Source organism: Podarcis bocagei (assembly GCF_964188305.1).
Source record: "Podarcis bocagei genome assembly, chromosome: 10".
In the NCBI taxonomy this organism is placed as follows: Eukaryota; Metazoa; Chordata; class Lepidosauria; order Squamata; family Lacertidae; genus Podarcis; species Podarcis bocagei.
Window position 1 is genome coordinate 18,422,669 of NC_138135.1, and position 24,660 is coordinate 18,447,328.

Sequence of the window (24,660 nt, forward strand, 5' to 3'; positions counted from 1 at the left end):
GCCTCTGTGCACCAGTTGCTGTGTATCATTCCTGTTGTACTCAGATTCCTCTTGTGGTCTTCCCACAGGCACCTGGTTGGCCACTGTGAGAACTAGATGGACTTTTGGCCTGCCCCAGTCAGCCTCTTCTCCCCTTCTCCTCATGAGGCGCTATTCCAGATCCCTCAACCCCCAGAAGCCTACCATTTGCTGTCATTGTGCCCACTCCCTCATTTAAGACAGTTGGGAGAAACTTGGCTCTTCAAACCCCATTCCATGTGCATTTTAACTGCCGTCGTTGTTGGTTTAACATGTGAACACCTGGGTTTTATGGCTTCTGTTGTCGTTTGGAACAAAGTGCAATTCACTGTTTCCCATTCTTGCATGACTGCTGTTTTGTTAGCCGCCTTGAGTTCCATTTCTGGAAATAAGGCGGGATGTAAGATTCGACCACCCTTCCTAGTCAAATCCATTTGTACCATCAATTGAAAAATAAATAAAAACAAACCATGGTCTCTGAAGCTCCTTTTGCTCCTGCGATCCAACCAGCTCACATTGTGGTACTCTTTGATCTCCATTTACAGTAGCAACTCCAGCAAACTGTTATTGAATCAAGACTCATTTCCAGATGGGTGTTCTCAGAGTATGTTCGCCCTCTCTGCCCGGCTTGATTAGCAAAGCGCGCTCTCTCTCTCTCTCTCTCTCTCTCTCTCTCTCTCTCATATATTTACTCCCATGAGAAAGTTATCATTTATCATACTTATGTTCATTTCACCCCTATTCTAATCACAGTGGCTTTCATGTAACATATTCTTGTAAAGAATATTCTTGTAACATATTCTTGTAAAGAAGCTAGTAAAATGCGGTCTTGACTATGCTACCACTCAGTGGATTTGTAACTGGCTGACTGACCGAACCCAAAGGGTGCTCATCAATGGTTCCTCTTCATCCTGGAGAAGAGTGACTAATGGGGTGCCACAGGGTTCTGTCTTGGGCCCAGTCTTATTCAACATCTTTATCAACGACTTGGATGATGGACTCAAGGGCATCCTGATCAAATTTGCAGATGACACCAAACTGGGAGGGGTGGCTAACACCCCAGAGGACAGGATCACACTTCAAAACGACCTTGACAGATTAGAGAACTGGGCCAAAACAAACAAGATGAATTTTAACAGGGAGAAATGTAAAGTATTGCACTTGGGCAAAAAAAATGAGAGGCACAAATACAAGATGGGTGACACCTGGCTTGAGAGCAGTACATGTGAAAAGGATCTAGGAGTCTTGGTTGACCACAAACTTGACATGAGCCAACAGTGTGACACGGCAGCTAAAAAAGCCAATGCAATTCTGGGCTGCATCAATAGGAGTATAGCATCTAGATCAAGGGAAGTAATAGTGCCACTGTATTCTGCTCTGGTCAGACCTCACCTGGAGTACTGTGTCCAGTTCTGGGCACCACAGTTCAAGAAGGACACTGACAAACTGGAACGTGTCCAGAGAAGGGCAACCAAAATGGTCAAAGGCCTGGAAACGATGCCTTATGAGGAACGGCTAAGGGAGCTGGGCATGTTTAGCCTGGAGAAGAGGAGGTTAAGGGGTGATATGATAGCCATGTTCAAATATATAAAAGGATGTCACTTAGAGGAGGGAGAAAGGTTGTTTTCTACTGCTCCAGAGAAGCGGACACGGAGCAATGGATCCAAACTACAAGAAAGAAGATTCCACCTAAACATTAGGAAGAACTTCCTGACAGTAAGAGCTGTTTGACAGTGGAATTTGCTGCCAAGGAGTGTGGTGGAGTCTCCTACTTTGGAGGTCTTTAAGCAGAGGCTTGACAACCATATGTCAGGAGTGCTCTGATGGTGTTTCCTGCTTGGCAGGGGGTTGGACTCGATGGCCCTTGTGGTCTCTTCCAACTCTATGATTCTATGATTCTAACAGGAAAAGTAGAGGGAGGGAGGAACACAAGATTAACACCCCATTAGTACACATTTATTGCCTCACACGCTCACTTCTGAAGCAAACACTATGCCCTATATTACATTCCTTTCTTTTCTCTTTAACGTCTGGCCTCTCCAGCCCCCTTATCAGCATTATCTGAATGTAAATATTCGATGGAGCTGTGGGAAAATAGAAAGCAACTTGTAAATCTGCATATTCACCACAGAAGCAAAAAATGAAGAATGAATCTTCAAGCCAACCATCTGGCTTTAAACAATGCTCCATTTCAAAGGTAACTATTTATAAAACAACATATACTGATGGTTTGGCAGATTAGCATAAGCGCACATTAAGAATGCCATCGCTCTGGGCGCATTTCATGCACCCGCAAGATTATGGCATAAATGCAGAAACCTTTCTTTCTTTCTTTCTTTCTTTCTTTCTGCTTCTCTCCAGCATCATGTGACACAAGATGTTACCAAGCCTCAAGGGGCTTCTGGAAGATGCTTTGTGAAGGGTGGGAAACTACGTGATAGAATAAACTGTCACAACAAATGGATGAGGATTATTAAAATTGTTACCAGTGAATGGGCAACAGTGGTCAGACTATCATTGTCTGGAAGCTGAAGACATTCCTAGCCACTGAGGCCATCTGGGCATCTAGTGCCAAAGATTGATTCAGGAACACCCCCAGATTATGAACCAGCCCTGCCCTTTCAGAAGAAGTATACCCAAAGCAGGTAATTGACTAGTTATCCAGGCTTGAGACCCACCCACTATGCCTCCATCTTGCCAGGATTCAGATGAGGTGGCACAGTATATGTTAAAGAAATAAATCAGATAAACTGAGTCACATGCCAGGTCTTAAGCACAAGAGGCAGAAGTACCTATTACCCCAGGAAGCCCCACTAGATGGAACGAGCTGTATTGTATATCTGCAATCTTTACAGGTTTGATTGAAGAAGCTCAAGCTGCTTTTTCTGATTTGCAAGGTTATGCGAATGCTCCTTGTCCGTGATTCGATGAGTGGTTGGAAATGCAAGAGTCAAGGTTGCTGTTGGGTTCTCTCCAGCCCCTCACGAATACTTACATTAGCAAATTCCCATTTGCTTTCTGAGAATATTCCTCCGCTTTTTTGCTTCGACATTCAATGCCAGTAAACACAATCACGGGAATCAGTGCTGAAAACAAACACAAAAGGAATGCAAGTGAAGGCGAAGGGGATGATTTTATTTGTATTTTTTTTCCCCAGGGGGAGAAAAAAAAGAGAATGCATAAGTGCCAAGATTGTGTTGCAATTTGTACTTTATTCATGTCACATAAAGCATGTTGAGAGACAGCAAAACCCAACTGAAGAAAAGTTAGAAGGGACTTGATTAAGGTATTCAGATGCATAAAAGGCACAGTGAAAACTAATCAGCTTCTCTCTCTTCCCCCCATCATCCCCTTCCTTTGACTCTCGCCTGGGAGAGCATGGTCACTCCAAATCAAAGGGCAACAAAAACAGTGCAAATTAGAGCAGCTTCTTCATGCAGCTTTACTCAGCCAAAGGAATTCACGTGCACAATATATTATCCCGACAAGTCTATTGCCTTGATTGAAAGGGAAATTCTGGCTGATTTCCTGAATAAGGTTATTAAAGGGGACTGGAAAAATCTTCCTTCCAACTTCCTCAATCAGCAGCTCCGATACCAAACCTGCAAGCAAGAAAGAGAGAGACTAAGGGTGCAATATAAACCACTCTGTGCCAGGTCAGGCTGGGCTGGGGTTGACTTGGGTGGAGATAAACCCTCTGCCCAGCTGACTGCCTCTGGCCTCTACCTGCTGAGTGATGCTGTGATGGACCAGAGTCGGGTGATGCAGTACCTTGGAATTCCACCAGAGTGCTGGAGCTGCTCTCTGATTGGCTACCAAGCCAGAGGGGGTGGAGACAGCACTTTGGGGGAGGGATAAAAGGAGCAGTTTCTAAGAGAGCGTTCAGATGGTTTAGGACAGGCATCCCCAGCCTGCAGCCCTCCAGATGTTTTGGCCTATAACTCCCATGATCCCTAGCTAACAGGACCAGTGGTCAGGGATAATGGGAATTGTAGTCCAAAACATCTGGAGGGCCGAAGGTTGGGAATACCTGGTTTAGGAAATAGTTTTGGGGAGATAGTTGAAGAGATGGTTTAAGAAAGCTTTGAGGAGGGAGGGGTTGGGGAAAAGAGAGAGCATTGGTTCTGATCTGTGTGTATAGCATCCACTCTGAGGAACATATCTAAAGCTAGGGTGTTAAGTTGTGGGTGAACATATCAGACGACACAGCGATTCTTCAAACAGCTCTTGTTTATTCACAGGCCAGAACAGAACTGAACTGAAGAGTTCAGTCAGCCTACTTATATAGAGCTCAACTACAAGGCAACAGTAACAACTTTCTGTAACTATCCAATCACTGAACATCACTTTTGATCCCTTATTTGCATAACTAGCTACAGTATCCCCTGCTGGCCCAGGGTGAGAACTTCAGTACATAACACAGGGAAATGAGTCTCTTAGCTTAGATAGGAAGACAGTTTTTAGTGTCTTGTGAGAGTATCAGGAAGAGGTTAACTGGAGGGCTGAGTTTGAATGAGTAGAGCTGTGGGTTGGGTCTCATTTCAGTCAGGAGGGGGGTATTCTTCTAGGAAGAGAAGAATCCTAAACCAGTTAAGAAGGGTGTGGTGAGCCCCTATGTCTGTTATACTGCTAGAAGTACCTCAGGAAATGCTTCCTGCCCCTGGTCTCCCAGAACCAGAAGAGGCATGAAAAGGGTAGAGGAGAGGTTAGTTGCATGCAGGCCCAATCTCCGATTGCTTGGAAAAAGCCTTGGAGAGTAGAGGACTTAGGTGGCTGTGAGGAAGTGGGGACTTTCAGTCTTGGCAACTGATTTTAATGGAGTAAGACCACCAGAAATAAACTGCTCATTAGGCCTCAGCCCAGTCTGTGAGGATCACTCAACCAAATCTGTGGGGATCATGATTTTGCTAACAAAGAGTTAGCTGTGTGATTACTGACCGTCATGCTCCTGTGACATGGACAGGGTGGCCCTGCTCAGCATGTCCATGTCACTCAGCATTGTCATGTCACTGGGAGAATTGTGGGAAATTTAAATGGCAGTGGAACTGATTTGAGGATTTCTAGCAGCTTGCCCAAAGGCATTCACTGATGCTGGGCTTAACAAGTGTTGCTTTGTTGCATCATTAGCCCACCAGATACTGGAAAAGAGTCTGGAGATGTAACACAGCGAAGGTCTTGCAGAACATGCTAGGGATTAAAAAGGTAAAGGTAAAGGACCCCTGACCGTTAGGTCTAGTCGTGACCGACTCTGGGGTTATGGCGCTCATCTCGCTTTATTGGCCGAAGGAGTTGACGTACAGCTTCTGGGTCATGTGGCCAGCATGACTAAGCCGCTTCTGGTGAACCAGAGCAGCACATGGAAACACCGTTTACCTTCCCACCGGAGCGGTACCTATTTATCTACTTGCACTCTGACGTGCTTTCGAACTGCTAGGTTGGTAGGAGCAGGGACCGAGCGACGGGAGCTCACCCCATCGCGGGGATTCAAACCGCTGACCTTCTGATTGGCAAGTCCTAGGATCTGTGGTTTAACCCACAGCGCCACCCACGTCCCTATGCTAGGGATTAGCTCACATTAAAAAGCCTCCAAACACATACTCTCCATTTATGTGCCAGTAACTAACAAAACCAAGGCTTAGATCTTGCTCTGTGACTTGTTTGTATTTGTGCTATGTCCTGTTGCTCGGAGGGAGAAGCCCATTAAGCATTTCTACCAAAATGGGCAATCAAAAATATTATCGTCTTATGACTTCCCCATTGATCTGCAGATTGCTCAGTTTTGCTCCTGTTTTCTTTTCGTGTTGTGCTATAATCTGGACAACGGTGGGTTGGAACAAAAGGTTTCCCCGACACCACTTGTCACTGCAGTTTTACTGTGCCTTTTAAAGATCAGAACTCTGCCCGTAGTTGGAGGCAGAAGGCCAGGAAACCACAGATACCTGCTTCACACCATTATTAAAAGGAATGTGTTCTGATGGTGAAATGAAAGCAGTTATCCAGAGTGTATCCTTTTAACTGTGCCTCTTCCATTATAGCAAATAATGGCTATTTAAATACCTGCAAGTTGAAATTATCCTGATGGAAAATGCAGCCGGGAAAAGTATGAAAGACAAAGAACTTTAAAATAAATCTCCACCTGCCATATGAAGCAATTTTTGCACCAGGTGGCAGATGTTTATGACGGTGCTTAAAACAAGTAAAAATTAAATGGATCTCAAAACTTAATTGTTTTTAGTGTAAAAGGGCTCCCAATAAAAGCTTTTCTTTTCTTTTCTTTTTTTGGTTCGTTTCCACCTCCCCCACTCCATTTGGTTACAGTTCCTTTTAGAAATGACCTAAAAACTTCACACTCTGGGTGTGGAAGTCTCATGAATTTGTGGGAATGTTCAGGGAGGCAGGAGAGGATATATTGTTTATTAATATCCTTCCTAACTTGCGCTAACATGTTCCTTTACTTAGCAGAGTTTAACATTCCCGTTTTAAACGCACAGCAGGTAGCTGGTTGCAGGCATGTGTAAGCCTCTCACTATTAGGTTCCTGGTAAGTTCCCTTATAGCCCTCTTAAAAGAATAAACACACCACAATCTTGTGTAAAGTATATAAAAGTAGTTTACTCACATTCAGTTCACAGATGGATCCCTGAAGGCAGACTTAGTTACAAAGTATATACATGTGGAGCTATCCCATATGGGGATAATGCCAGTGTCCTCTGTTGGCTGGAAGCAAAAATCTGCTCCAATAATCGAGGAAGTAAAAAAAAGAGAGAGAGAGAGTGGTGTATACCTTGTCCCTTTTATTATCTGGACAGGTAAGATCACACCCACCTCTAGTCACATGCAAGAGGAAGGATGCTCTGGGCCAGGAGGAAACAGGAAGTTTTTGACTGGCTGAACCAAACATTTCCCCCCCCCCATGTCCACTCTAGGAAAACAAGGAATGTTGTACTTGACTGCTACTTACATATCACATCCCACAGAATTCACAAGGAAGTGCTTTGCTGGGTTTAGTTCAATCTGCTGAGCGCTTTCTGCATGCCATAATTCCACAGTGCAGAAAAGGCACAGAATGTAGGGGTGCACACATACACTTGTATTTATTTATTTTTAAAAGAGTTTCTAGTCCTTATGAGTGTGACAACATTCTTGAAACTATGTCAGCAATGTACACTAAAATCTAAGGAACCTGGGGAGACGAGGTGAGTGAATATGACGTATCATGCCTGAGGCTGGGCTAATGTCTGTCAGTGTAGATAACACTGTAGAACACACAACCCCTTGATGAATCAACAGTTTGGCTGAGTATTAGCAGCTTCCAATGTTCCTGTTGCACAGTACAAGAAAGGTAGACAGGAATGTGGATCTGACTCTGTGCATAGCCTGGCTCACAGACCTTGCTTTTCTTGCCCAGGGATGCCACTAACCCCAGACAGATGTGCTGCAGGTTATCCCAGACCATCCATGTGTCCCTGTTTTCCAGGAACATCCCTGTAGCCGCCCCAGTTTCTGATTTTATCAAGGAATGTCCCGCTTTTCTTTAGGATGTCTCTATTTTCATTGAAGAAATGTTGAAGGGTATGGAGTTATCTGACCCCCGAGCCACCTGAACGCAATATGGAAGTGTTTTTTTAAAATGTTTAATGTTTTATTATGTTTTTATATAGAGTGGTACCTCCGTTACAGGCGCTTCAGGTTACAGACTCTGCTAACACAAAAATATTACCTCGGGTTAAGAATTTTGCTTCAGGCTGAGAACAGAAATCATGCTCCGGCGGTGCGGTGGCAGCAGGAGGTCCCATTAGCTAAAGTGGTACCTCAGGTTAAGAACAGTTTCAGGTTAAGAACAGACCTCCAGAACGAATTAAGTTCTTAACCCGAGGTACCACTGTATGTTGCCTAGAGTGGCTGGGGAAACCCAGTAAGATGTGTGGGGTATGAATAGTAAAATGGTCATTATGGAATGGGACATCCCTATTTTAATCGGTATGTTTTTCATCATTACTTAATGTAGCTGAAGTACAGTGGTATCTTGGTTTGCATACGTCTTGGTTTGCATATGTTTTGGATTACAAACATGTCAAACCCGGAACTGGGTGTCCCGGTTTGCAACCTTTTTTTGGATTACAACCCTTTTTCTTTTCTTTTTTGGATTACGAACAAAAAATTTTTGGAGGCTCCATTGGCGAAAGTGCACCTTGGGTTACAACCTGTTTTGGTTTACAAATGGACCTCCGGAACGGATTATGGTTGTAAACCAAGGTACCACTGTACTTCATTCAACAAACTGGAAACTTTCAGTTCTCCCCTTTCTATTCCCTGCTCCAACCTCAAGTCCAAGGACCCCATAATGGTACAAGACTGGGAGTCTCATCTTATGGTCAGGACAGCATCTTTGGCGAAGTCATAGATGTGCAGAGGCAGCAGGCCTGCAAAATGATCTACGAGCGACCAGTCCACTATTGGCTTGCCGAAAATCACATAAATTGCAGCCCTAGCGCAATCAATGGTCCTGCAGAGGAGAAAGCTGAATTAGAGCAAACTTTAATAGTATAGTTTACACTGAAAGTCCTGAATTATTTCCAAGGCAATACAAGGGGTGAACCACAATTCCAGGCAATGGGGGCTATTTGTTACGCACCCAAAAAAGGGGAAAATCTTTGCAATATAACGTTGGATTTGCGGATGATGGTTAGTGAGTAGGAGGAGGAGAACACAAATTCATTAGACAAACAAAAGCAATACTTTAGCCCCCGACAACGGAGATTCATTGATAAAACAATGAAGTGAGCGCAACACCCTTCCTAAATAAAGTTTCACCAATAGTGCTGTATGTTAATGGAGCTATTTCATTGTTAACGTGACTGACTGCTTATTGATTCTTCCAGTAATCCAGCAAGGGCTTCAGAGTACAATTTAGTTTGGAGAGCCACAGGCCCAACATCTATGCTCAATTACAACTTTCAGAAGGTTGGATCAATAAAATTTAAATTGCTTATGGTAATCACAACTTCAAATCATTGCGATCAGCATAAGCAATCTGCTGACCCCAGCCAAGCTCCTAAATTGAAACTTGTAATGAGTGGTCATTTAGTTTGGGTCCATTCATATTATTTGGGAGGCAGGTGATGAACAATGAGAGATCAGCCAACACCTTCTCCTATCCAGTGTTCCTGCCTCAGTCCCCAAAGTACTAATATGCAGTTACCCGGAGGTAAAAGCCTTTGCACTTCCTTAATGGGTATTCTGTATGAATCAGCAATTATATTTTCTATTAAACTATTTCAGTGTAATTGAATTAGCAACTATAATATTGCTAGGGCAAGCGGAAACCTTTCCTAGGGAAAAATTAAACAAGATTGGCTAATTCAAATTAAAGTATAGGATTGGAGAGGGGGGGTGGGATGGAGAGAAGTAACCATTAAGGAGAATTGTGCTTCCCAAATGATAATTAACCAGTGTATTGCTTTACTCTATAAGTTTCCTAATACTTTGGAGGGTTTTGGGGAGGGATCATAATAGACTTCTTAAAAAAATTCATTATCAAATTCTGCCCATACTAATGAAGATTTAATCATTTGTTTTCTCTGACAAAGTAGGCTGCACGTTTATACCAAGATAGCCCACAGATTTCATTTTATGATACAGACTAACCTGCAGATTACATTTTAATAAATCATTGACAATAAATCTTTGGTGATGTTGCACAAGGTTTAATGTGGGAGGTGTGGGAAGGGGAGGGGGGAAGACTGAATGCATTAAAGGAAATGATCAATGGAAATCTCCTTATGCCAATAGGAGAACAGCCTGCCCCTCCCAAATGCAAACTTTGTGGCCAGGAGAAAGGGCCCCAAACCTTAATTTAAAGGAGATGGAGGCAAGACAAATATCAATAAAATCGTTAGACAGGAATGGGATTGAATCACAGTTATTCATATTCACGCAAGACCTTTGGCAAACAGAGCAGGGCCTTCTGCAATTTAAAACTGTTGGCTAAATCCTAAAGTCCTCCTTATTCAAGATTAGACTTGGCTGTGAATTGTTGAAAAATTGATTTTCTGAATATTTTCATTAATAAAAGTGCCAAGTTAGTTTCCCCTTAGTTTCTGTAACTGGTTATTCCTGTGCATTTGGATTCCTTATGGGTGCGGCGTGAAAACATTGGAGATTCACACAAAAAAACCCAATTTGAATTATAATATAAATGCAACTTTTCATTTTCCACAGTGTGTCTTGTCTGTCTGATTCATTTCGCTCCCGTTTTAAAATGACTCCGGCAAGTAGCAATCAGATGTGTCTCCGCCCAGATAGGAACCTCTTTCTGATTCTTCAGCTGCGTTGAGAGAAGTTCTATCCGGGCTGAGCAAACTGAACAGCTCCCCGCCACCCACCCACCCTTGGCAAACACCAAAACAAAAGAACCAGATGCCGAGCTGAAAGGCACCAGAATACTAACCCTGATTGGTTGGCATTATCATGTGATGAGACCACAATTTACCAGGAGAAGAAGCAAACCAAATTAACACAATGGTCCTGATTATTGGGTGGGTGGGCATGATTTTGAAAAGCACAACAGGGAGATCTGTATGTGTTCACTGGTGTGGACTTCTAAGAATGATTTAAATAGCAGCAGAGGGGCTGCATCACAAACTACTTTCCCTGCTAGAATTCACTAGTGAATCCAGGACGGGCACCAGAGTGAGGGTCTTTTGGTCTGGAGCTCTGGCACAAGTCCTTGCGCCAGAGTGCCAGACCCAAAAAACAGGATATTCAGGCATGTGCTGAGCAATGAGGGCCAAGCCCTGCCTTTAGATTCACCACTGAGAACTTTTCATTCGGTGTAAAAATCTGTGTCCAGGGCAGCTGTTTACCAGCTCCATCTGGTATGCAGGCTGAGACCCTATCTGGCTGCGGACTGTCTCGCCAGAGTGGTGCATGCTCTGATTATCTCCCACTTGGACTACTGCAATGCGCTCTATGTGGGGCTACCTTTGAAGCTGACCCGGAAACTACAACTAAGCCAGAACGCGGCAGCTGGACTGGTGACTGGGAGCGGCCACCAGGACCACATAACACCGGTCTTGAAAGACCTACTCCCAGTACGTTTCCAAGCACAATTCAAAGTGTTGGTGCTGACCTTTAAAGCCCTAAACGGCCTTGGTCCAGTATATCTGAAGGAGCGTCTCCACACACATCGTTCTACCTGGACACTGAGGTCCAGCACCGAGGGCCTTCTGGCAGTTTCCTCATTGTGAGAAGCCAAGTTACAGGGAACCAGGCAGAGGGCCTTCTCAGTAGTGGCGCCTTCCCTGTGGAACACCCTCCCACCAGATGTCAAAGAGAACAACTACCAGACTTTTAGAAGACATTTGAAGGCAGCCCTGTTTAGGGAAGCTTTTAATGTTTGATGTATTACAGTATTTTAATATTTTTTTGGAAGCCGCCCAGAGTGGCTGGGGAAGCCCAGCCAGATGGACAGGGTATAAATAAATTATTATTATTATTATTATTATTATTATTATTATTATTATTATTATTATTATTATTTAGTATGCACTACCCTCCAGTAGAGTTTGATGCCACTACTCTAATCGGAACTTGAATGCAAGTGAACTCTGCATGGAACTTGGAGGTGCCTTCTGCTTCTTCTGCTTCTTTATTGACATTAGTCAAATATTATTATTATTATTATTATTATTATTATTATTATTATTATTACTATGCATTAGAGTTATTAAGAACATAATAAGCTGTCTTCTACTGAGTCAGACCCTTGGTCCATCTAGCTCTGTAGTGTTTACACTGAATGTAAGAGAGCCAGTGTGGTGTAGTGGTTAAGAGCGATAGACTTGTAATCTGGGGACCCGGGTTCGCTTCTCCGCTCCTCCACATGCAGCTGCTGGGTGACCTTGGGCCAGTCACACTTCTCTGAAGTCTCTCAGCCTCACTCACCTCACAGAGTGTTTGTTGTGGGGGAGGAAGGGAAAGGAGAATGTTAGCCACTTTGAGACTCCTTTGGTTAGTGATAAAGCGGGATATCAAATCCAAACTCTTCTCTCTTCTTCTTCTGAATGGGAGCAGCTCTCCAGAGTTTTAGAAAGGAGTCTCTCTTAGCCCTACAAGACTATCTCCTTGTTCAAATTGAATTGGTAAGAGCCAATCCACAGGCCACACCCAACAAAGTTGTTGTGTTGGCTTGCAGAATGGGACTCCCCCCTTCACCTGTGCACCTCCACACACCTCCCCCAAATCTGCTCTCAGAAGGGTCAGGAGAACCTAGGGTTGCCATATTTCAAATAGTGAAAATCCAGGACAGAAAATTGTTGAGCAAAGTTGTCGACGCTGCCAACGTCCAGATACGTTTCAGTGATTTCCGCCCGGACACTGTTTGAGGACCCTCAATGCAGTGTGTGAGATGAGGGGAGGGGCAATTGTTCCATCTGACGAGCAGAAATGCTTGCTCTGATGCAGCGATCTCCATAGCACAACTGTGAATTCCATCCTGTGTTCTTGCTTATGCTATGGACAACCACAAAACTGCCCTTCTCTGTACTCCTGATTGCAAGGAACTCATATGTCAACCTACCTAGCAAGTTTATTCCCCCTGCTGTGCCTCTTATTTCACATGTAATGTAAGAGTGCTTGAGAGTATCAATCTTCTCTCTCTCTCTTTTCCCTCCAAGTATGCTGATGTTTTACAGCTGCTCTTGCTTTGCAATACAAATGACATAATTACTTGTTTTTGTCTGGAGGCGGTCCAATCCCTGAGTTCATTTTTTAAATGCAAATCTTTTAAGTATTTTATCCTAAAATGGCAAATGCAAAAAGGGTAGCCTGAGACTAAGACGGACAACCTATCAACCAAAATAAATATGGTGCAAGTAATGGGACTTGCGTTCCGATAGCATATGGCAAGCCAAATTGATTACTTATTGAAATATGTTAACATAGTGTAATGGGGGAGCTGCCAGAGCCAGACGGACAATAATCTTGTATGAATCATGGGAAAGGACCTGCCCAGCTTTATAAATAACAAATAATGAAGCAATAAAACATCTTGTTTTCTCTGGAAACATACAGTAACTAATGTGCGGCCACCTAAGAGTTTCTGCATGGTGTGTTTGGACTCCGGTGAGCAGTTAACTTGGAGAGCCCAGTGGATCTGTGTTCACAAGCGATCCCAGATGCGGCCAAAATTTGCAGATTAGCAATAGCGTTATAAAGCATGAAATGTGACACTCTCTCTCTCTCTCTCTCTCTCTCTCTCTCTCTCGAAAAGAAAATGCATCTAGCCCTCAATCTTGCAGGAAAACCAAGATCAACATTGTGCAGGCCATTTTAGCATACAAACTTTTAAACCAAGGTGAGGTCAGGTTCTTTAACAGGGGAACAGATTGCATGACTACCATAACTAGCAGGAGGGCAGAAATCGGGATTTTGTGCTGGTGCAGCAGTTTCCACTGGTGGTGGTGCAGTGGCGAACCCCTCTTTGCTAAATATGGATACCACAAATACATTGTGCAAGCCTGCCCGGCCTGTGAGCAACCAATCACAATGCAGGCTCATAAAATGGCCTGCTGGAGTTCCTGTGTTGGGATAGCAGGGAGACGAGAATTCAGGACAATGTGGCAAGAGTCACCAAGGGAAGTCCTCACACACACACCCCAAGGATGTTGTTTACTAGCCTCCAATACGTTTTTCTAGTTTTATCAAGACTCATTTCACTTCCCTCACCTTTCCACAAAGAACTTGCCCTAGTTGGAACCTCCAGATTCACCTGGGAATTTTGTTCCAGGCAAAATTGTAGAAACTGAACTATTTTCCATGCCATTGCCCCCTTAACAAGACCATCGTGCAAATTCTGGCACTCAGCATTGGGTTGCCTGGAAATGCTCAGGCCCAAACCTAGCCCGACCCTCTCTCTCTCTCTCTCTCTCTCTCTCTCTCTCTCACTACAGCTGTCTCTTTTTGAATAACAAGTGGTTTTGAATATTTGAAATACTTAAACGATTAGGCAAAGCTGCAAATAACATGCCTCCTCTCTCCGAGATAAATATTTATGGCATTTTTGAGTTTAAAAGCAATATGACAATTTATAGATTTGTGATATTCTTGAAAGAAACCTGCAAAATTGGCCTGACAAATCCCTAATCCATTTATCCATAAAATGCAAACATTACCTGACTGCTCTTAAAGAACTGTGCATAAGTTATCAGTCTCCTCGGCTGTGATTGAAACGCTGATACTAGGAGGCAGCTTCAAATCTCAACAATGCTAAAGAAAGTTAAGACTATTTGCAGTGTAACCACTTTAGATTTAACTTACTGCTGCACTTCAGAAAAGAAGTCAAGCTTCAGTGTGGCTGTTCAGTTCGCACTAGTAGCTCAACTGCAGACTGTCCAGTTTCCCACATGCACCATGAAGTTGGGTTGCTCACCAATTTGAGGGGGGGGGGGACAGCCTGGCCAATGTTTTTGCCACTGGGTCAGAACCAGCATCCTTTGTATAGAAGCCGGAACTCCGAGTTAGTGGATGTCAGAGGGCTTGAACTAATATCAGCATCATCATTTTTACTTAGTTCACATGCCTGAACCATGTCCCCATTAGACAGATTCCCAGTTAGGCCTGCAAAGAAAAGGGGGGGGTTTGCTGGTGTTCATTGGGACAGGTAGGGTGAAAGGCAGGGAGGCCAACAGTAGATGGTCCTCAAGTAAGATTGCAGGCAGGTTGAGGTTGGGGATGCTTTTATCAGCCATGGTAGGAGGCTGAACAGGAGGTGGGAGTGACTCAACAGTAGCCTGAACAGGAGGGCTCAGTCTTGCCTCCTTTAATAATAATAATGATTTATTATTTATACCCTGCCCATCTGGCTGGGCTTCCCCAGCCACTCTGGGTGGCTTCCAACAAAATATTAAAATACCGTAATGCATTAAACATTAAAAGCTTCCCTAAACAGGGCTGCCTTCAGATGTCTTCTAAAAGTCTAGTAGTTGTTGTTCTCTTTGACATCTGGTGGGAGGGTGTTCCACAGGGAAGGTGCCACTATCGAGAAGGCCCTCTGCCTGGTTCCCTGTAACTTGGCTTCTCGCAGTGCGGGAACCGCCAGAAGGCCCTCGGCGCTGGACCTCAGTGTCCAGGTAGAATCATGGGGGTGGAGATGCTCCTTCAGGTATACTGGACCGAGGCCATTTAGGGCTTTAAACGTCAGCACCAACACTTTGAATTGTGCTCTGAAACATACTGGGAGCCAGTGTAGGTCTTTCAAGACCGGTGTTATGTGCTCTTTGCGGCTGCTCCCAGTCACCAGTCTAGCTGCCCCATTCTGGATTAGTTGTAGTTTCTGGGTCACCTTCAAAGGTAGCCTAGAAACAGGTGCCATCTTCACAAATGGGAGCAGACCCACCTTCCCAGATGAAGTATGTGCTTGCAATCCCGATATCCCCACAAGGTGAGTGAGTCTCGTGAATGAGCACACCATGCTTTGTCTTTAAAAACTTGGCAGAAGGGACGGGGAAACTTGTTGGGACACCTTCATCGCTTCTATCCAGTTCTTGCCCTGCTTCTGAATTCCTGAATTTTGACACCTGCTGTCGAGCCTGCTATTTGCCTGAATAAAGATCTCTTTCTTACTTCTAGGTAAGAGCCTATGTCTGTGTCCTTTGGGGGAGAAAATTCCCTTTGGGGGTTCAATACGGAGGCTCAAACAAGGTTGTGAATTAGTCAGATGTAATGCATCACTGAACAGAGTCCAAAAGAGTCTTTGAGAGCGTATCCTGTGGGTATAGGGTGATATATAAATTCAATAAAATAAAATAAAATAAAATAAAATAAAATAAAAAATGTGCATTAACCCTATGCAGCAAAAGCTGTGTCTCCCTGGCTGTTTATTCTCTAGCTAACCATTTATTCTCTCTATTTATTCTCCAGCTAGCCACTTTCTCCCACCTTCTGCCACCCCAGCACCTCACCATCTCCTCATCCTACCATAGTCCTTTAAAACACTTATTCAACTCAAGGTTTTTATGCTGTGCACAGATGTCTACTTGCATCTTATCTGTTGGTTGTTTTTCACTCTCAGGAGTCATGGATTTCCCCCAAAATGTGCTGGGTAGGAGCCAAGACAATGGCCATTTCCTATGCACTGCAATCATATTCTGGTGACACTATTCTCGGAGGAATGGGGGCACACGCATCATGGTAATAGTATAATAATTCATTCCTTGTACCCCACCCACCTGACTGGGTTGCCCCAGCCGCTCTCATCACCCAACAGCGCCCCAACTCAAAGCCTTAAACAAAGCAGAGCTTTTTGCGCTGAGGACAAATTCTCCATGTCTGTTCTGATAAAATTATACGTTATCCACAAGACTTGTCTGTTAATAATTCTTCATAATGTAATTCCTGTCGGCCGCTCATAAGCCTCCGACAACTACCCTGTAAGCCACTCAATTCATTTCTGAAGTTTTCTCCCTCTCCCTCTCTCTCTTTCCCCTAGTACCAGAAGTGCCTCCTTCAAACTGATAACCCCTTTTTGGAGAGATCATTCTGAAAGCTAATTCTTCCTTTTGATTGTGAATAATGAATAACTGGAGAAGGGGAGAGAGGTGGTGGTGGGGAGAAGTGAGCTTGTGTGTCATTTTCTTTCTTGTAGAAGATGTTCCTTCCAATTGCCGTTCTCATTAAGGAAATTACCACAAGGGTGGGCTTGTAAAGGAGCATATGTGTCACCAATACTCAAAGCGAGTAATAAAAGAGGAAGCTGGGGCCATTCATCAAAGCGTTTAAGCACATCTCAGATATCTGGCAACAGCGGTAACTGCCAAGATGGCAGACCCGGGGAGCGAGGAGGCAGAAGACTGCAGAGGAGTTTAAGGCTCGCCATTTCTGAAGCAAACATGCCCCTCTGCTCTAGGAGGAGGCCATCCCTTTCATGGGAATGGAGTTTCTTTTCTCAAGGAAGACTAGGGATTGAGGGGAGAAATTCAGTACTGTTTGCATCTGAAGGCAGACATACCTAATTCACGCTTCCCGAAACAATATGCCACTCAAAACTCAGCCATCCTCTGAAAGTCGCACTTCTACGAATTTTGCAATGCTGTTCTCCAGCTGAATAATTTGGACCAAAATGCATACACCACAGAGACATGTGCATTGAAAAACCTACGTTGATGAAAATTCCATACAAAAAATGTATTGTACTGGAGAAATTTGCTTTGCAGAAATGTGTATATTCGGCAAAATTGCAAAGGAACATGTATCTAAGGACAAACTCATGCAAAAATGCCGATGAACTTTCATGATGTCTTTTTTTTTCTTTTTAAGCAAACTGATGTGGAGAACAGGACTTACGAAAGGGAAAATGAGTAACCGAGAGAAACCAAAATTGACAGATTTGAACCTCCCTTGGCAACACCGTGCTCCTTTCTCTTCAAGCTACCTCAACCCCAATTCTGGCCTTCATCTCAGCAAGAGCTGTGGCCTACCCAAACAGTTCCACTTAACTTCCATGCAGGAGAGGCAGTTCTCCTGCCCAGGTCCAGCATGTCTTCAACAAGTGGCATCAACAAGGATCCCAGGTCCCATGAACCAGTCCAAGGGCACAGCCCATCCCTATGCTCATGCAGTGTTTACATGCCAGCAGCCCACTTCAATAGGTCTTAGGTCACTGTAAATTGCCTAGCGCCATCATCCCTCAATTCAGTAGTATTCTCTTGCACCACCAACCCTGGCCAAAGAGCTGGGGGGAGTCAGGTATCCAAGCTGTCCCAGGCTGTCCCACCCACCTGCCAGCATCATGCATTTAAATCACTATTAAGCCAGTGTGGTGTAGTGGTTAAGAGCGGTGGACTTGTAATCTGGTGAACCGGGTTTGCGTCTCCGCTCCTCCACATGCAGCTGCTGGGTGACCTTGGGCCAGTCACACTTCTGTGAAGTCTCTCAGCCTCACTCACCTCACAGAGTGTTTGTTGTGGGGGAGGAAGGGAAAGGAGAATGTTAGCCGCTTTGAGACTCCTTTGGTTAGTGATAAAGCGGGATATCAAATCCAAACTACTCTTCTTCTTCTTCTTCTTCTTCTTCTTCTTCTTCTTCTTCTTCTTCTTCTTCTTCTTCCAGGCATGGCTCTCACCCCCCCCAAAAAATCCTGGAAACTTATTTGTTAAGACTTGTTATGCAGCCCCTAATTCCCAGCGTTCCCTGGGAAGAGGAGTTATTAAACCACTCTGGGAATAGGGGTCTCCTAAAAACTCCCAGCAAACTACAGTTTCCAGGATTCTTTGCGGGGAGGGAAAGCCGTGACTGTTTGAAGTGGTATGATATCGCTTTAAATGTACGGTGCGGATGTGGTTCAAGACCAGAAGGCCACTTTCTCTGTCGTGTAAAACATGGCCCTTGTAAAACAACATTGAAAAAGTTGTTTTCTTTTTTCATGAGAGAGAAACCCCAATTAGCATATTGCCAAATTGTTCTGCTGTAACAGTTCTTTGAAGTCTGGCTTGCTGAGTGAGTCCCCAATGGAAGTCGAGCACTCTGAAAACAATTAAGAACAAAGGAGGAGGAGGAAGTGAAGGAGAAAGTGAAAGAATACTGTAGTTAAATTAAGCAGTGTGTGTGTGTGTTGAAATAGTCCAGGGATTAAACAAGCCGTGGAATCATTTAACAGCACTTCCTCAAACCTGGAGACAGTAAATACCAAGTAGATTTTTGAGAAGGGAGGTGGGGAGGAGGACGGAGAAAGAAAAAGAACATAGAATAACCCAAACAATTAATAAATGAAAATGACTTTGGGATGCAAGCTAAGGTAATAATCCACCAGACCTGCCACTCAGAGCAATTTATTCTGTGTTTAAAATGGATCTTCTCCCCTCCTCCCCCACCTCCCAAACTGTGCATTTTTAAAGTGATAAAACAATCAGCTCTGCTTTAAACTATGTACTGATTTTGTGTTAAAAGCAAATTTTCCCTCGCCTGGTAAATATCAAAATGTTTAAGTCTCGAGGATGTTATTTATTGCTGTGCATTTATTGCTATACATATATAGAATATGTTCAAAATGGATTTTTACCGGGAGGGGAGGAAATCAAATACGTTACTCCATGCATGTCGTTATATAAGCAGTAACATAATACTGTCAGCAGGAACAATTGAATAACCGCTGTCTGCTATATTAACAAGCAGAGGGCGAATGTTGCTTCCTTGGCCCACCATTGTGGGGTGCAACCTGAGGTCATACAGTCATGGGAAGCTGCGTTAGTCCATCTTGCTCAGTATGGTATACACTGACCGGCACTTGCTTTCCTGGGATTCATGGAGGCCTCGCTCCCAGCCCTGCCTGGAGAGGCCAGGAATTGAATGCACAGGAAGCCTTAGCACTGTGCCATAGCCTTTTCCCTATAAAGGTAAAGGTAAAGGGACCCCTGACCATTAGGTCCAGTCGCGGACAACTCTGGAGTTGCGGCGCTCATCTCACTTTACCAGCCGAGAGAGCTGGCGTTTGTCCACAGAGAGCTTCCGGGTCATGTGGCCAGCATGACTAAGCCACTTCTGGCAAACCAGAGCAGCGCACGGAAACGCCGTTTACCTTTCCACCGGAGCGGTACCTATTTATCTACTTGCCCTTTGACATGCTTTTGAACTGCTAGGTTGGCAAGAGCAGGGACCGAGCAGCGGGAGCTCACCCCGTTGCGGGGATTCGAACTGCCGACCTTCTGATTGGGAAGTCCTAGGCTCTGTGGTTTAACCAACAGCACCACCCGCATCCCTCTTTTCCCTATAATCCTTTGCAAAAGGTGCCCTCTGGTGCCTATGTCTTGCGGAAGGAACTTCTACCATTCCTCGTGTTAAGTATAATGGTTTAATTGCACATCGAAATGGAAAATGGCTCTGAATGCACATTGCATTGGAAAATTCTACTGAGCTAACCTAGGAGCTCTCTAAGTGCCACCAGGTTGATAATTAACTGTCGCTGCATCTCTGCTGGCTCTGTCACTTGCCTAACTTAGATCTGTTGCAAATCTCCATTGGGCGTGAGTCTTTTGTTCTCAAGCCATCCAAGATAAAGGTGGGTTGATGTGTCTCCTGAAGAGGAAACAGCTCCAGGCTGCAATGGAGGCTGTGGAGAGAGACAGACCTTTGATTTCAGGTCTGTTTGGGGTTATTTCATATTTGTAAGAAGCTGGACCTTGCCTGGACAAGGACATGGTGGTATGAAACTATTTGGATGTAACATGGTTTGTTTTTTCTTTCTGTTAGTAAAGCTTTGAAACCATATTTTGGTCTGGACAATTTTTATTCCAAGAGGAGTCAGTTTTTATTGATCCTATTGCTTCAAGCTGTTCAATATTAATATTTGCAATACCCTGTTGCCAGCAATGTGTTGGCTCCCGTGAACATCAGGTGGAACTCCATGCCTCATGATGGTGTGGGATGAGGTACAAGAGGGCTGCCTTCTGTAAGTGGAAGGGCTATTCTCGCTCGCCCAAGACACCCCTGCATCCAAGACATTGGGTTTTTACCCTCTCCCTCCACATTTATTGGCAACCTTCCACAAAGAAGAGCTCCGTGAAGCTCAAAAGGTGGACAATCATTTTGTGATTCTCTACACACACACACACCCCAGCCAAAGCAGATCACATAAAAAATGTGTGAGCGCAGTTTGCATGAATGGTTCTGTGAAAAAGAAATAAAAGCAATAAAAGTAAGTGTGGGAAGGTAATCAGGACCATATCACACCAGAAAGGGTTCGATCCTCCGTACATACATGCTGCAGTCCTTACAAAAATCTCCAATTCCTGAACCTGCTATTTACTGCCATTTTTATTTTAGTTACAGGTAAGTAGCTGTGTTGGTCTGCCGTAGTCGAAACAAAAAAAAAATTAAATAAAAAATAAAAGAATTCCTTCCAGTAGCACCTTAGAGACCAACTAAGTTAGTTATTGGTATGAGCTTTCGTGTGCATGCACACTTCTTCAGATACATTTTTATTTTGTGTTTGTGTTCTTTAAAATTTTGAATAAAACGGCCCCCCTTCTATATATATAATCAAAACATTTTTTTTCATCCAGCTAGTCCACATTGAAGAGAGCTGTGTCACATTTTGACCAGTCGTGTTTTCCTGCTAAACGTTCTCCCAGTTCTTTCAAATGTTTTGGAAACAGGAGTATGGCAAAAGTATAACACAATCCAAAACTTATTACTGTTGCAACCTTGGTAGAGCCACTATGATGTAGTAGAGAATCAAAGAACTGTGAAAGATCTCAGAGGTCAAACAGCCTATCCCCCTTGTTGGTGCAAGAAACGCATTACTGGGTAACTACTCAGTGTTGGATTCAGACTGGACGCATTTGTGTTAAAATCCCCCTGGAGAGTAGAATCATAGAATCATAGAATCATAGAGTTGGAAGAGACCACAAGGGCCATCGAGTCCAACCCCCTGCCAAGCAGAAAACACCATCAGAGCACTCCTGACATATGGTTGTCAAGCCTCTGCTTAAAGACCTCCAAAGAAGGAGACTCCACCACACTCCTTGGCAGCAAATTCCACTGTCGAACAGCTCTTACTGGGAGATGCTGTGCCAATCACTATTTCTCAGGCTAACCTGCTTTATAGGGTTGTTGTGAAGTTAAATATAAGTTACCCTGAGCTCTTTGGAGAAAGGGTGAGATCAAAATGCAATATAAATAAAGGCTATTGCTCATTTAGATATGTCACTCTTTTTTTTCTGGCTTCGTTGGGTGAAAATCTATTCCGATAAGAAAAGTTTTAGAAAGCCCAAACAAATAGTTGCATGGTTTCTCTTCTGCAGAGAAAATATAGGAGATTTTGAATGTTTTCTTTCAAGCAGAAGGGAACAAAATGCCTTTTAAGTAATCAAGCCCCGCCGTGAGAATTAAAAATACCTTTTCTATATGTTCCTGTCTCAAAGCAAAGCGATACTAAATACATACAAGGAAGTTCAGGTAGGAACTGCAAATGATTAAAACAATGTCCCCTGGGCTGCAACTCAACCAGAGAGGACATAGATAAAGTAGCCAGGAAAGGAGATGAAATACAAATAGGGATGCCGTGCGGCGTCCAAATGAGAAACATGACTTTAAAAGGGGCTGCATCATTAGCCATTCCATCACCGGACTGTGCAATGGAGTCTCGGTTGTTTACTCCAGTGGTTCTTAAACTAAGGCCCAGGGCAGTGGGAGCTGGCATCTATGTGGACTGATAGGGCAGAAGGCAGGGAACCCAAACAGTAGGTGAAGCTAGAGCTGACAGGCCATGCTCCCCACTGGACTGGTTGTAAGTAAGAGGAGCAGAAAGAGATTGGTGGGACTGTGTCCCATTCCCCCAAATGGACCAGTCTTCACTGATGGAGGGACTGTATGTTACCTTCAGTGCACCTCCAGTGTGGTGTAGTGGTTAAGAGCGGTAGTCTCGTAATCTGGGGAACCAGGTTCGCGTCTCTGCTCCTCCACATGCAGCTGCTGGGTGACCTTGGGCCAGTCACACTTCTCTGAAGTCTCTCAGCCTCACTCACCTCACAAAGTGTTTGTTGTGGGGCAGGAAGGGAAAAGGAGATTGTTAGCCGCTTTGAGACTCCTTGGGATAGTGATAAAGCGGGATATCAAATCCAAACTCTTCTTCCCTCCCCATCAGCTGGTTCCTAAAGTTGCAAGGAAAGCAGCAGCGGAAATTCCTGAAGAGCCTGGTGTCCCTTTAGGTCCAGCCACACTATAATCATATACAGTGGTACCTCGGGTTACATACGCTTCAGGTTACAGACTCCGCTAACCCAGAAATATTACCTCAGGTTAAGAACTTTGCTTCAGGGTGAGAACAGAAATCGTGCAGCAGCAGCAGCAGCAGCAGTGGGAGGCCCCATTAGCTAAAGTGGTGCTTCAGGTTAAGAACAGTTTCAGGTTAAGAACAGACCTCCGGAACGAATTAAGTTCTTAACCCGAGGTACCACTATATCACTTTTATGGCCAGTTAGAGTGTTCCCTGGGTTTCTCAGCAACTCTGCATTCCCAAGACAGTCGCTGGCAATGTCCCCTGATGTGGAAAGACTACAGAGAAGAGATGGGAGCCTTGTGGTTCATCACATGATCATACAATCATAGAATTGCACAGTTGCAAGGGTTGGCTAATCCAACCCAATCCAATGATGTTGGACCACAACTCCCATCATCCCCCACTATTCCTCATGCCAGCTGGGCATGATGGGAGTTGGTGTCTGAGACCATCTGGAGAACCACGGGTTCTCCATTCCTGCCATAAAGGCTGGGCCTATGCCTGGGTGACATGTCCAATTCCCAGATTCACATTCCAGCCTTGTGTCTCCTGACTTTAGACTTCTGACCTCCTGGCTCTCGGTCAGCTGCTTAAGCCGCTTGTCCAAAAGAAATCTGGTTTAACTATGCCCTGTATGAAGAAGTACTTCCTTGTCCTCATTCGTCACACATTCAGCTTCACGGAGTGCCCTGGCTTCTTGTACTGTGAAAGGAGGAGAAAAACTTCTCTCGATCAGGAAAAACCAACACCTCTTTTGCTGTGCACAAAACAAGTTTGGAAGGCATGCCTCCCCTCCCCGAAGGAAAAGAAAAGTCAAAGAGGGACATCTAGTGGTGGTTCCAAATCATTTGTCTGAACAAAAAGCAGCATTTTAGCCGCCCTGGGTGGGGGTGGCTCACTTCCTTCCACGCCTATGAATAATAAAATACAATAACATGCAATATTTGAACACGGTGATAATGAAAGCTAACAATGACAAATTAATGAGTCAACTTAACACCACATGTGGAGCGGGGGTGGGGGAGAAGGATTTGTGGCTGCTATTTGGACTCATATTGTGGCTATTTCTGTAGCCGTGCTCAGTAGACAAATGATTTAGAATAGATTAAGCAAAATTTGAGGTACTGTATGAAAACCAGACAGGAGGTCCAACAAACTCAATATTTCCCATTTATTTGTTTAGTATTACCTCCAAGGAGCCAAGGCAATGTACATGGCGCTCTTTATTTTATCCTGACAACAACAACTCTGTGAGGAAGGTTAGACTGAGAGGCCTGAGCTCAGAGCTTCACGGCTAATGAAGATTTGAACCGTCTCTCTCAGGTCCCAGTCTGTCTGATTATATATATATATATATATATATATATATATATATATATATATATGCAGGTTTTGGTGTCTTCGGGTGTCTTCCCGTGTAAGAGTTGGGGTGTCTAGGCGACGTTTCGACGAGGTCTCACTCGTCATCTTCAGGCTGGTGCTTTTGGCTTCTTGTTACTGGAACAGAGCAAGATCTCAGTGTTTGAGTTCCTATAAATACTGTTGAGGGGGTGTGGTGTATAGCCTCCAACGTTCTGGGCAGAGAGGAAGTTCCCAGGTTAGTGTGCCTTTTCTTCTTTTGTTCATTAATTACTTGAGGGATATCTTGAGTGATTTCTTGAGTGATAATCTGAGTACCACTTAGGAGGGTCATTAGGTGTGGATTAGTTGCTAAAGCTTTCGTGTCTTGACCTCTTGAGCTTGTGAAGAGTTTTTCTGAGAAGATGGCTGTACTGCACTTAGTTGTGCTTTGGCTTGGCTTCGTGTATAGGGGCGAGCTGTGGTTTTGTGCCCTGTGCCAGCCAGATCTGTGTAGGGATTGCAGGGGGG

At 44.2% G+C, this 24,660-nt stretch overlaps 1 long non-coding RNA gene across 1 annotated transcript; it reads right to left on the reverse strand.

Moving 5' to 3' along the window:
* Window positions 1-3,132: 3,132 nt before the first annotated feature.
* LOC308595926 lies at window positions 3,133-4,905 on the reverse strand. The gene is made up of 2 exons (XR_014012222.1): window positions 4,658-4,905; window positions 3,133-3,620 (listed from the first exon to the last, which is right to left on the reverse strand). It is a non-coding gene; the product is annotated as an uncharacterized lncRNA (long non-coding RNA).
* Between the last annotated feature and the right edge of the window lie 19,755 nt (window positions 4,906-24,660).